General features: G+C 42.4%; 1 long non-coding RNA gene across 1 annotated transcript; it reads left to right on the top strand.

Annotated features, from left to right (window-relative positions):
* Positions 1-369: 369 nt before the first annotated feature.
* Positions 370-4906, top strand: LOC129383975 (uncharacterized). Its single transcript, XR_008611744.1, has 3 exons — positions 370-514; positions 2944-3158; positions 4670-4906. It is a non-coding gene; the product is annotated as an uncharacterized lncRNA (long non-coding RNA).
* The last annotated feature ends 7197 nt before the right edge of the window (positions 4907-12103 follow it).

Genomic DNA, 12103 nt, shown 5'->3' on the forward strand with positions numbered 1-12103 from the left:
CTTAACTAAATTTAAAGATGCCAATAGCACCTCTGCATCTGGCATGCAAATTGCATGCTCAGCTAAATATATATTTGGTTAAATAATATATTTTTGTACCTGTAGCCATTTTCATGCATTAGAGCACCAACACCAATACTGCAAGAAATTATCAGCTATTGTGTTAAGAGGTGTGCTGAAATAGCTCAGTTGTTACATTTTGGAACATGAAGGAAACAGTTCAAAAAGCAAGCTAACATTAGGACAACTCCATGCTTGATTGTGTACTGTCTTTGCAGTCTCTTTCATAACCTGAAAACTTGAAGTCATTGATCGGTTGTTCAGGCATGTAAACTCAATTGTTTTCGTTTAATTCCAGCTCACGTGGTATATGAGCCTAAGAAACAAATACAAAAATATGCGAGAGCGAATGCCACCAGGATGCCCTGAAGTCGATGCGGAAAAAGCAAAAGTTAATCCAAGAAAGGCAGGCGAAAGTTCTGGCACATGCTCAAGATACGGATTTCGAAGACAGGTGATAAGCTGCACGTTTGCATGCATATTTTATTCATTAGATCAAGTAACTCTCCCTTCTTTGTTATGTGACTTAGTTGAAACATTTAGTTGCTTCGCTTGATGTGCTGGTCGATATCATTTACATTTTTTCTTTAACAAATGCAAACATGCAATCAGGCTGTAGCAGCTGTGTCTGCACTGCTGTTATCAGAGATTTGATAAGTGATTAAAGGAGCAAAATATCACATGGCATTACCACCTTGAACTTAGAGTGAAACATTGGTTCAAGATGTAGTGGTAGATGCATTTCTGGACCAGTAATACAGCATCATACTGTAATATATATTGATATAGATGCTAAGATGTAGTGAAAGGTGGGTGGCTGTGCCATTTTGACACTTGAGTTGTTTTAACCCTTTATAAGTGAATGCTGCATACAGCATACAAAAAATATTTTTTTTCCTGCCGATTTTTGGCATTGAGTAAGAAATTTCTGGTTAAATGTCTTGAGCCAACACTGAATGACTGACAGCAAGTGTAATTTGTTGGTTTAGAGCAGGAACAGAGGTTGAAAAAGAAGTTAGACATGCGACTCGCTTTCTTTTGAAAGCACGGTCAGAGGAGACAGACCGGTATGAGATCTACGGCTGTAGTGATGTCAGACACTCAATGCGAAGAAATGTACACCTATAGTACACATATGCAAAGAGCTCTCTGTTTAAATTCCAAACGCAGCCAGCCATATGTGGCTTGGGGAGAAGCCCACTTGCAGTTTTATTCCCTCATATTGCGAAAGGAATTTCTGCAAAATATTATTTCTTTTCGTTGATTATGCTTATTCTCGATGTCTCTTGCATATTTAGATTGAAAATAATTTTTTGTATTTATATGTGCAATCAATAAAGGGTTAAACAAATGAAGTGCTTCCAGTGAATGTTAATGCATAACTTTAGCGACTCATGTTGCAATGTGTTCATCATTCCACAGTCTTTGTGAGACCACGAAACAGAAACTAGCTAGAATTAATATCACTGAGCAGTACCAAGAAGCAACCTTCAGGACTTATACGGCACTGAAGAATACACTTCATCTACGCTGGGGCTGTGGTGTTCTTTTTATTATGTGGTCTTGATCCTACTATGGAGAAATATTTCTGCTTTGCAAGTGCATTTCAGTACTTCAGTATAATAATTGCTGCCTGCAAAAGGAAAGTGGAAATATTAAGTAAGGATCATGTTTTATCAGGCAGTCGCTAGATGTGGTCTGTCACAACACTAAGTTGCCTTCGGCCACTATAATTCGCTATGTTGTGTGGCGTTGCTAACTTGGCAGAAGATAGTTGCCGTTACTTGATCAATATAGAATACTACATAATTGTGGCCCTGTCTCATCTCTGTCACGCGCGCAACTCGCTTTTGATGTTACTGAGATGAAGTGTCTCCCTGCAAAGCAGCAGGGTAGTACTGTAATGATACTGTAACTCACACTTACGCAGATTGTTTAGTAGGGCGTAGCTCAATGTCATTCCCCCATAAAATAACAGCTTGCATTTCATTCATGTATAATGGAAACATTCTGCACCTTTCGTGTGAAAATGTGACATTGCAGGGCATTATGCTATGTGTTCACAGCAGTGAGCCCCATTACAGCGAAGTGAAGCCATGTACATTTAAATATGTTCCGCCTACTGCGTATTCACACTAACCCAGTGTTGGTGTTGAAAGTTGTTGCTTGATCTTGGGTGAATACGCTGGGCTTCTTTTATTTCTTTGTCTTTTTCTTGCTTTTCTTTTCGTAAATGATTGTTTGCATGTTATTTACCCACCCCCTCTGTAGCACCCATAGAGGCCTTTGGGTGTGATAGACGTATATCAAACACGTTTATTTAAAAGAAAAAAAAATGCAGAAAGCGAGTGGGTGGAGCCATAGTCCAGGGCCCCACTGGCTTGAGCGGTCCGCCGTGCTTGGTCGAGGAGCGCTAGTTGCATCTCCCGATCTTCGCTGGCGAGCCAAGTCTCCCACTGCTCCCTTCCGGAAAATTTGCCAGTTATTTTCGGTGTATTAATTTTGGGTGGCCTGTTCTGGCAGTCCCACGTAATGTGGGCGAGAGTGGGCCCGCCTCCACACCAAGGACAGCGAACGCTGTACAGCGTTGGGTGAATGGCATTTTTCAAATAGAGGTTTGGAAATGTCAAATACTTAGAAAAACCTTAGGTTTCCTGTTTTATGCAGAGGACTATTTTTCTTGTGCATTTACAGTAGTAGTACAACATGACTGGGTGACGTTATTCACGTTCTAGAAGTATAGGAAGGCCTTTTAAATGATAAGATGTAGTGTATATGTTGCTTATGGATAAGTATGTTAAACTTTTTTATCCTTGCCTTTAATTTTCCCAATATTATGAAACCAAATTTTGTTATACTGTCTCTGTTATCTGGCACTTTCAGACTGCTGTGAAGCCAGCATTTCAAGTAGATGAGGTCTTCATCTCCGAGAAACAAATTTTATGAAACAATATATCAAGAAGGGAAACACCGAAATGGACAAAATAGTGGACGCCATGAACAGGACCAAAGCTGCCAGGAGAGCAAACATAGAAGAAGAAGGCATGAATCTTGCCGGTCTTCTAAACCTCTATCCAGGTTTAATGCTACAAAAGGAGGTGAGTGTACCTAATTGTTTAGCACTTTATATTTTTTATCTTGCATTACCATAGCTGTTTAGTTCAACTACCTTAATAATAGCTTTAGTACCACTGGGGAACAATTACCTGAGCCTTTTCTAAGCAAAAGTCAACACCGAAGAACATATATCCACATTCCTTACCCTTAGGTTATCTGCTTAAATAAATAATTCTAATACAGTATACAAGGTTTCTTCACACTCTACCATAATGATAAAGCACATTAAGAAATACAAACTTGCAATTTAAGAAACTTCTAGCACAAACCATTATTCTTACTGTGTTCCTTGCTGGGTTACTGTATGTGACCACAGCTCGAACCAAGAAATTGTCACCATTATCATCTAATCTTCCTATTTTTCTGTCTTGTGACAGCTTAAATCTCCTAATTTATTTAAACTGCACTGTTTTTTCCACTTGCTGCTACATAGCAGTCAACTGCCTCAGTGCTGCTCTTGTAAAATCCTGTGAGCACTAAATATCCTGCAGCGTGGAGCAAAAGCCAAAGCATTTGCGTAGTGCTGGCTATCTGGAAGACACTTTGGTGCATGTTACTGAGAGCCCATAAAAGTAGTAAATGTGCCTGCACAAAGAAGCATGCCATGTCCTTTGTCGATTGCAAAGTTGTTGAGGTGGTGTACAATATTCCCCTTTCAAGTGGAAAATGCAGTATAACTTTAGCGACTCATGTTGCAATGTGTTGATCATTCCACAGTCTTTGTGAGACCACGAAACACATGAAAGGGGAATATTGTACACCACCTCAACAACTTTGCAATCCACAAAGGACATGGCATGCTTCTTTGTGCAGGCACATTTACTACTTTTTATAGGCGGCTCAGTGGTCAAATATATAGGAAAGCGTTTGAAGGTTTTCTGCGTACTAAAAACAGGTGATAGATGCGTAATCACACCATCTTTGCCACTCACAAGGAAATTAGCCCTGTGCCTGGATAGGGACATTTGCATCAATGATCCGTAGCGGTTTATCATGTCTGGTTTTATTTTATTTATTGCCTTGTTTGTTCATTTGTTCGTGCTTACAAGCAGATATACTTGCCGGTCCTTGATTCATAAAAATTTTTCAGTTAAAAGAGCAGCGCACAGTCCTATCCCCTCTCTTGTAGAAATTGTTTTCACACTTATAAATATGTCGTTACCAAAAACACAGGACCAACTAACCAACTCTCTTCTCTAGTTTCCAATTTGCTGTGCATGCTGTAGCCCACAAACAGTAAATATGACAAGTTGTTAGTGTTACAAGCATGCCTGATTGGCATTCACTTTCGTACCGTGAGGTAACAGCAAATAACTGCATGCTCCTGCTCCAGCTAAGTTACTTCAATCGAATTAAAACGCTTTGCGACAGTAACTATTGTAACAGTTGTGTCATCACTCACAGCACACTGCATTTCTTTTTTAATCCTCATGGAATGTCAAGTTATCAGTTACATTTCTCGATGTTCAGCTTTCGATGATTTGTTATGCAGAGGAGCAAGCAGAAACATCACATTTCTGCACTTCTGCAAGACTTCTGCATACACTTCTGCAAGACTGCACTTCACTCATTGTGACCACAAATAATCACATTGTCTCAGCACTGATGTCTGCAAACTGACAGTGCCTTGGTACTGTTAACCATGTTTCATATCGTTTCCATGAACTGGTTTCAAGCTATGTTTTAATTCTTACAGATCTGGAATAAATTCTCTCGCCTAACAGGTGTACCACCTTAGACCGCATTTCTAAAAGCCCCGAATGATTACGGCGACCATATTCTAAATGCCGCAAGGCTCAAGCGAGCAGTGCAGTCAACTCTGTGCACTGTGCTGGCGGAAATAGCTGTGGAGAAGAGAATTGCGAGAAATTGTAAGTCTTTTTGCCTCAAGGTCATGAGTTCTTCTAATGGGCCAAGCACATAAATTCTTTTCTTGCAGTGTATTTCAGTTACTGCATTGGCAGTGTTTATAAGCAGCTTTGGAAAAATAATAGTTTGAGGATTCCAGGAACATATGTGCCATATTAAAATGTTCCTGCATCACCACACCTCATAATGTATGTGCATAGTCAGATTGAGCACATTTTGCCTCCTAGTACACTGATAATTGCTGTGCCATATAAAGTTCGGCTAGCAGTGTTCGCCGGCAATTACCCTTTCAGTCATAATGCTGCCTTATCAAGATACAGGTCTTAAATATCTTGATAACAATTAAGTTACAAATATTGAATATGACACTGAATATGAATGTAAGCTTCTACTAATTCTTCACGCATGATCACTGTAAGGTAAATAATGCAAAACAACAGTATCTTAAAAACATAACGCCATGTTTCACAAAAAGGCAGAAGTGTTGCTCTGTATCATCGCTGTTATTTAGTGTTTGTTTTCATTAGGAGGACCTTAGATTAACAACAGTGTCACCTACTTCTCTAACAATTTTTATATATTTTCGTGAAATAATGCATCTAAACTAATAAATTTCACATTCAACTGGTGTAATTGTGATGACTGGCTGAGATTTCTTCTGAGTTTGCTTCGTATTTGCAGAAAATTTTGTGCATATTGACGCCACACACAGTCATGGCTGAAGGGATAAAGTTAGGTGTTGCTCATGAGCTATATTTCAGCTTTAGTTAGGGAGCAACGAAGCTATTTGAACATAAAACCAATTCCTATTGAATAGCTTGCTAAGGAACCGTAGAGTGCATTATAGCTGCAGTATGGCACGCAGCATAAGATTCACTCTCACTTGCTTGTTTACATAGAATTGAAATGAAACGCACTACTGAGTCACGACGAACCATGGCAGAAAGGACAGACATGACATCATTCATTGTTCGTTATTGTAGCTTAATAATGCGTTTCACTTGAACATGTACAACAAACTAGTCCCGTATTCAGTTAGGAACAGCGCTAAGGACACAAATTGAAAGCACACAAGAAAACGACACATTGTGATGTAACATTTCTATACGTCCTCACATAATCCATGTCCTTAGTGCTGTGTCTGCCTGAATAGGCATTACTAATACGGAAGAAACTGTGTCAATGCGCGTAATGTACTCACGAGAAGAAAAAAAAATCGCGTTCGGAGCGCCTGGCTTGCTGCGCCAGCCACCAATTTTGTTGATGCCCCGCACTGTTAGAGCGGCAGCTGCTTATTTGTTGACCAGTTGTCATCCCGCAGCAAATGCGGGATGAAAAAACAATTTTTCTTTTCGTAGGAAATTTAACCCGCGTAATGATCGCACCCCTGAATTTGCATCAATATTTTTGGCAAAAAGGTGCTATCACTATGCGAGTAAATACGGTAACTGAACCTGCTGCAGGTGTCCCCGCAAACATAGGTGCATGGCTCCAAAAGTTTGATCTACAGGTGTCTCCAAGGGTTCAAGAGGACCTGTGAAGCAGCCAGAAACACATCACCTGGACTACTTTTTTTCTTAATTTTCATTCCATTCTTTGAGTGAGTGGCTTATTCAAGTGTTTGAAAGTACATGATGTACGGATATATACTATTGTCGGTGATGCAATAAGCCACTGTTCAGTACTCGTAGTGACAGTCAGTAGTGCTTTTAAACAATGCGGGTGTCCTCCGAAACTAGATCCTCCGTCTGGGTTGTTTGTGTTTATTTCACATAAATAGGACGATCAGCTATGCATAACTTACAGGTGGCTGATATGCCCTATGTTGAATAATTTCCGCCACACAACGGAACGCCATTACACTATTGACAGCGCGTCCTACTACTGTGGTAACAAAAAAGTAGACCATATCACAAAGCATTGAATCTGCTCAATTGTGCCTTTGTGCCTGCTCAATTGTGCTCAATCAACAGAACGAAGTGCAAGATTCCTTTCGAAGCTGGAATATATGTACAAATTGTAATGAGGAACAAAAACATTATTCGGTGGACGCTAAATACGAAACGGGCGACTCGGCGCTACCAGCTCGGTGGGCACGGCACATCAGCCGGCGTTCTTTTCGAGGGAGAGACGCTACCTGATCATGTAAATGTGAGGTACGTGAGACACCCGGTGCGTCGTTATATTGCCCCGACCACTGCAATGTCATGTGCCTAAAGCTAGACCATGTAAGCGCTGTATGTACAGGCCAGACGGCATGCCTCCTCTGTGCCGGCAGCCATGACGTATCGGCAGCTATGACGTGGCCACGAGGCAAATTCCAAGGATTGTCCTAAAGGGAAAAGGGAGATCAAAATACTGACCCAGATGAGCAAGACTGCCACCTCCCACAAGGAGGAGGCAGCGTCAGTGCAACAGCGGAGGAGACGAATTCCCCGTCTGCATGGGCAAGCTGTAGGTCTTGGCGAGAGCTTCCGGGCTCCGATTCCGCAGGTCCAGCATAAGGTAGTTGAATCGGCATCAATAGATCTCTCCAAATAGTTGGTTCAAGCCAGCCGCTAAAGACTGCAATCGAATGTATGGCTACGCTTGCCGCCTCGCAGGCGGGCCTTAGACTGCCAGCGCGAGCGAGGACAGTGCACTCAGATATCACCATCGTACTCGGTCATCAAAGCAATGCTGCGACAAATTATCGATGCCATGAAGCTGATGCTCTCCGGTCTAAATACGCCAGTGGCGCTAACAGCGGCAAAATCATGAAAGCTATAGGCAGTTTCCTAACTACACTGCAGTAACTTCTACCTCTGCCCGCGAAGATGACTATGCTGTGCTCTGAAGTGTACACGTAGACGTTACACAAACACTATGCTGTGCAGACAGAATGATTCTTGTGGGGAACCCATGCGGGGGCACGGCTCAGCGCCAGCAGCGTGAAGAGGATGCGGTTCAAAGAGAGAGAGGGTCATCATTTTCACCATACCACCACCCTCCTTCCTCTTCACATCCTATCGCGGTTATTGCCCCAAACCCCTTCCCCAGAGTGGAGGAGGCACTTCACTCAGGCCGATGTCTCCACCTCTCTGCCATTAAATATTAAGTCTGTCGCTCTCAGCCGAAGTTCTTGGGCTCGGTCTGCTTTTGTGGCCTTACAACGTCGCATATTATTTGTGTATATATATATATATATATATATATACATATAGCTGTATGTTACCAGCTATAAGAACATAGCTGGTAACATACAGGAATTCTATAGCATTAACGAGAGGGTGGCATGTCTTGTTGTGAAACTTAATAAGAGGTACAAAATGAAGGTTGTACAGGTCTACGCCCCTACATCTAGTCATGATGACCAGGAAGTCGAAAGCTTCTATGAAGACGTGGAATCGGCGATGGGTAAAGTCAAAACAAAATACAGTATACTTATGGGCGATTTCAATGCCAGGGTAGGCAAGAAGCAGGCCGGAGACAAGTCAGTTGGGGAATATGGCATAGGCTCTAGGAATAGCAGAGGAGGGTTATTAGTAGAGTTTGCAGAACAGAATAATATGCGGATAATGAATACCTTTTTCCGCAAGCGGGTTAGCCGAAAGTGGACGCGCAGGAGCCCGAATGGTGAGACTAGAAATGAAATCGACTTTATACTCTGCGCGAATCCTGGCATCAAACAAGACGTAGACGGGCTCGGCAAGGTGCGCTGCAGTGACCATAAGATGGTAAGAACTCGAATTAGCCTTGACTTGAGGAGGGAACGGAAGAAACTGGTACATGAGAAACCAATCAACGAGTTATCGGTACGAGGGCAACTAGAGGAATTCCGGATCAAGCTACAGAACAGGTATTCGGCTTTAACCCAGGAAGAGGACCATAGTGTTGAAGCAATGAACGACAATCTTTTGGGCATCATTAAGGAGTGCGCAATAGAAGTCGGTGGTAACGCCGTTAAACAGGAAACCAGTAAGCTATTGCAGGAGACGAAAGATCTAATCAAGAAACGCCAATGTATGAAAGCCTCTAACCCTACAGCTAGAATAGAACTGGCAGAACTTTCTAAGTTAATCAACAAGCGTAAGACAGCGGACATAAGGAACTATAATATGGATAGAATTGAACAGGCTCTCAGGAACAGAGGAAGCCTAAAAGCAGTAAAGAAGAAACTAGGAATAGGCAAGAATCAGATGTGTGCGTTAAGAGACAAAGCCGGCAATATCGTTACTAATATGGATGAGATAGTTCAAGTGGCTGAAGAGTTTTATAGAGATTTATACAGTACCAGTAACACCCACGACGATAAGGTGAGAGAGAATAGTCTAGAGGAACTTGAAATCCGACAAGTCACACCGGAAGAGGTAAAGAACGCCTTGGGAGCTATGCAAAGGGGGAAGGCAGCTGGGGAGGATCAGGTAACAGCAGATTTGTTGAAGGATGGAGGGAACACTGTCCTAGAAAGGTTGGCCGCCCTATATACACAATGCCTCATGACCTCGAACGTACCTGAATCTTGGAAGAACGCTAACATAATCCTAATCCATAAGAAAGGGGACGCCAAAGACTTGAAAAATTATAGACCGATCAGCTTACTGCCCGTTGCCTACAAAGTATTTACTAAGGTAATCGCAAACAGGATCAGGAATACATTAGACTTCTGTCAACCAAAGGACCAGGCAGGATTCCGTAAAGGCTACTCAACAATAGACCATATTCACACTATCAATCAGGTGATAGAAAAATGTGCGGACTATAACCAACCCTTATATATAGCCTTCATTGATTACGAAAAAGCATTTGATTCAGTCGAAACCTCAGCAGTCATGAAGGCACTACGGAATCAGGGTGTAGAAGAGCCATATGTAAAGATACTGGAAGATATCTATAGCGGTTCCACAGCCACCGTAATCCTCCACAAAGAAAGCAACAAAATCCTAATAAAGAAAGGCGTCAGACAGGGAGATACGATATCTCCAATGCTATTCACAGCATGTTTACAGGAGGTATTCAGAGACCTGGAGTGGGAAGAATTGGGGATACAAGTTGATGGAGAATACCTTAGCAACTTGCGATTCGCTGATGATATTGCCTTGCTTAGTAACTCAGGAGACCAATTGCAATGCATGCTCACTGACCTGGAGAGGCAAAGAAGAAGGGTGGGTCTGAAAATATTCTACAAAAAACTAAAGTAATGTTTAACAGTCTCGGAAGAGAACAGCAGTTTACGATAGGTAGCGAGGCACTGGAAGTGGTAAGGGAATACATCTACTTAGGGCAGGTAGTGACCACGGATTCGGATCATGAGACTGAAATAACCAGAAGAATAAGAATGGGCTGGGGTGCGTTTGGCAGGCATTCTCAAATCATGAACAGCTGGTTGCCACTATCCCTCAAGAGGAAAGTGTATAACAGCTGTGTCTTACCAGTACTCACCTACGGGGCAGAAACCTGGAGGCTTACGAAAAGGGTTCTGCTGAAATTGAGGACGACCCAACGAGCTATGGAAAGAAGAATGATAGGTGTAACGTTAAGGGATAAGAAAAGAGCAGATTGGGTGAGGGAACAAACGCGTGTAAATGACATCTTAGTTGAAATAAAGAAAAAGAAATGGGCATGGGACGGACATGTAATGAGGAGGGAAGATAACCGATGGTCATTAAGGGTTACGGACTTGATTCCAAGGGAAGGGAAGCGTAGTAGGGGGCGGCAGAAAGTTAGGTAAGCGGATGACATTAAGACGTTTGCAGGGACGACATGGCCACAATTAGTACATGACCGGGGTAGTTAGAGATGTATGGGAGAGGCCTTTGCCCTGCAGTAGGCGTAACTAGGCTGATGATGATGATGATGATGATGATGATGATGATGATGATGATGTGTACATATATACATATGTATGTATATGGAATAAAACAAACACTAGCAGTATTATCTTTCTTTATGAAATATCATTGCTTGTTGGCTAGAGGATGTTGCATATTATTTGTATACATATATATTTATGTGGAATAAAACTTATACTGGCAGTATTCTCTTTCTGTACGAAATATCATTGCTTGTTGGCTAGGGGATGTTGCTCGCGAAGATGACTACGCTATACTGTGAAGTGTACACGTAAACGTTACACAAACACAACGCTAGGCATGTATTCTTATGCATGCATAGAAACCCTAGCACGTAAAGATGTCGCAGCCAACGAAATGTTTAGAAATAAGGAGACAGCAAATGGGAATGTTGGCAGGAAATAATGGATATAGGATTGCAGCAGGTTACATGCCAATATTAGAAATACACGTGATAAACCCGTATCAGCCGTAATCGGAGCCGTAATCGGAGCCACCGTCGGTTCACGAATGGCGCGGCATAGAATGCTTGCCCAACGCTATGGCAGGCGCTATGGTAGCGCTTGCGCGAAAGGGCTAATATTTCAGCAAGGTTTTCACATAAAGAAATTCAATAAGGAGGACACTCTTCAAAAACTGGCAACAGGAAACACGTCACGCCTAGTTTCAAGACCATCCGTTAGTTGACGCGAGCATCAGAAAAAAAGAATGTGAAATAAGCTTCCAGACAACGTTTTATTTTTTTTATTCCTTCCCATTAAAGTGAAAAAGTTTTGCGTGTAAATGAACTTATACTTTGCAACTTTTTGTTTCATTGCCTAGCAACAAGCTAGCGGCACGCCAGACGCGCGTGCATACGTCATGCGCCAGACAAGCCGCATGAGTGAGCGAGGCCAGGTCGTACGTGCGAAGCTCGCGTGCTCGGCGACCCGTCTGTTTTGGATATAGCCCATGTTTTTGAGCTCCCGGCCTTCTCTATGCTTTTCTTGCGTATCGTCTGCATTTCGACACGGCACCACTGCACCACTGGACTACGGCAAGGTGAGAAATTGACAGTGTGCGGCGCATTTTAAGCACATCTAGGCTTAGTTCGAGTGGCGCAGTTAGCGAAAAACAGCTCCGCCGTCCTGGCGCAGTTAACTGTAACTTATTTCGGTAGTTTTTGAGCACGCTTGTCGCGCCCTGCTCATTGACGCAGTAAGCGAAAACCGGCTCGGCCATGTGAC

Source organism: Dermacentor andersoni, chromosome 9 (genome assembly GCF_023375885.2).
Source record: "Dermacentor andersoni chromosome 9, qqDerAnde1_hic_scaffold, whole genome shotgun sequence".
NCBI lineage: Eukaryota > Metazoa > Arthropoda > Arachnida > Ixodida > Ixodidae > Dermacentor > Dermacentor andersoni.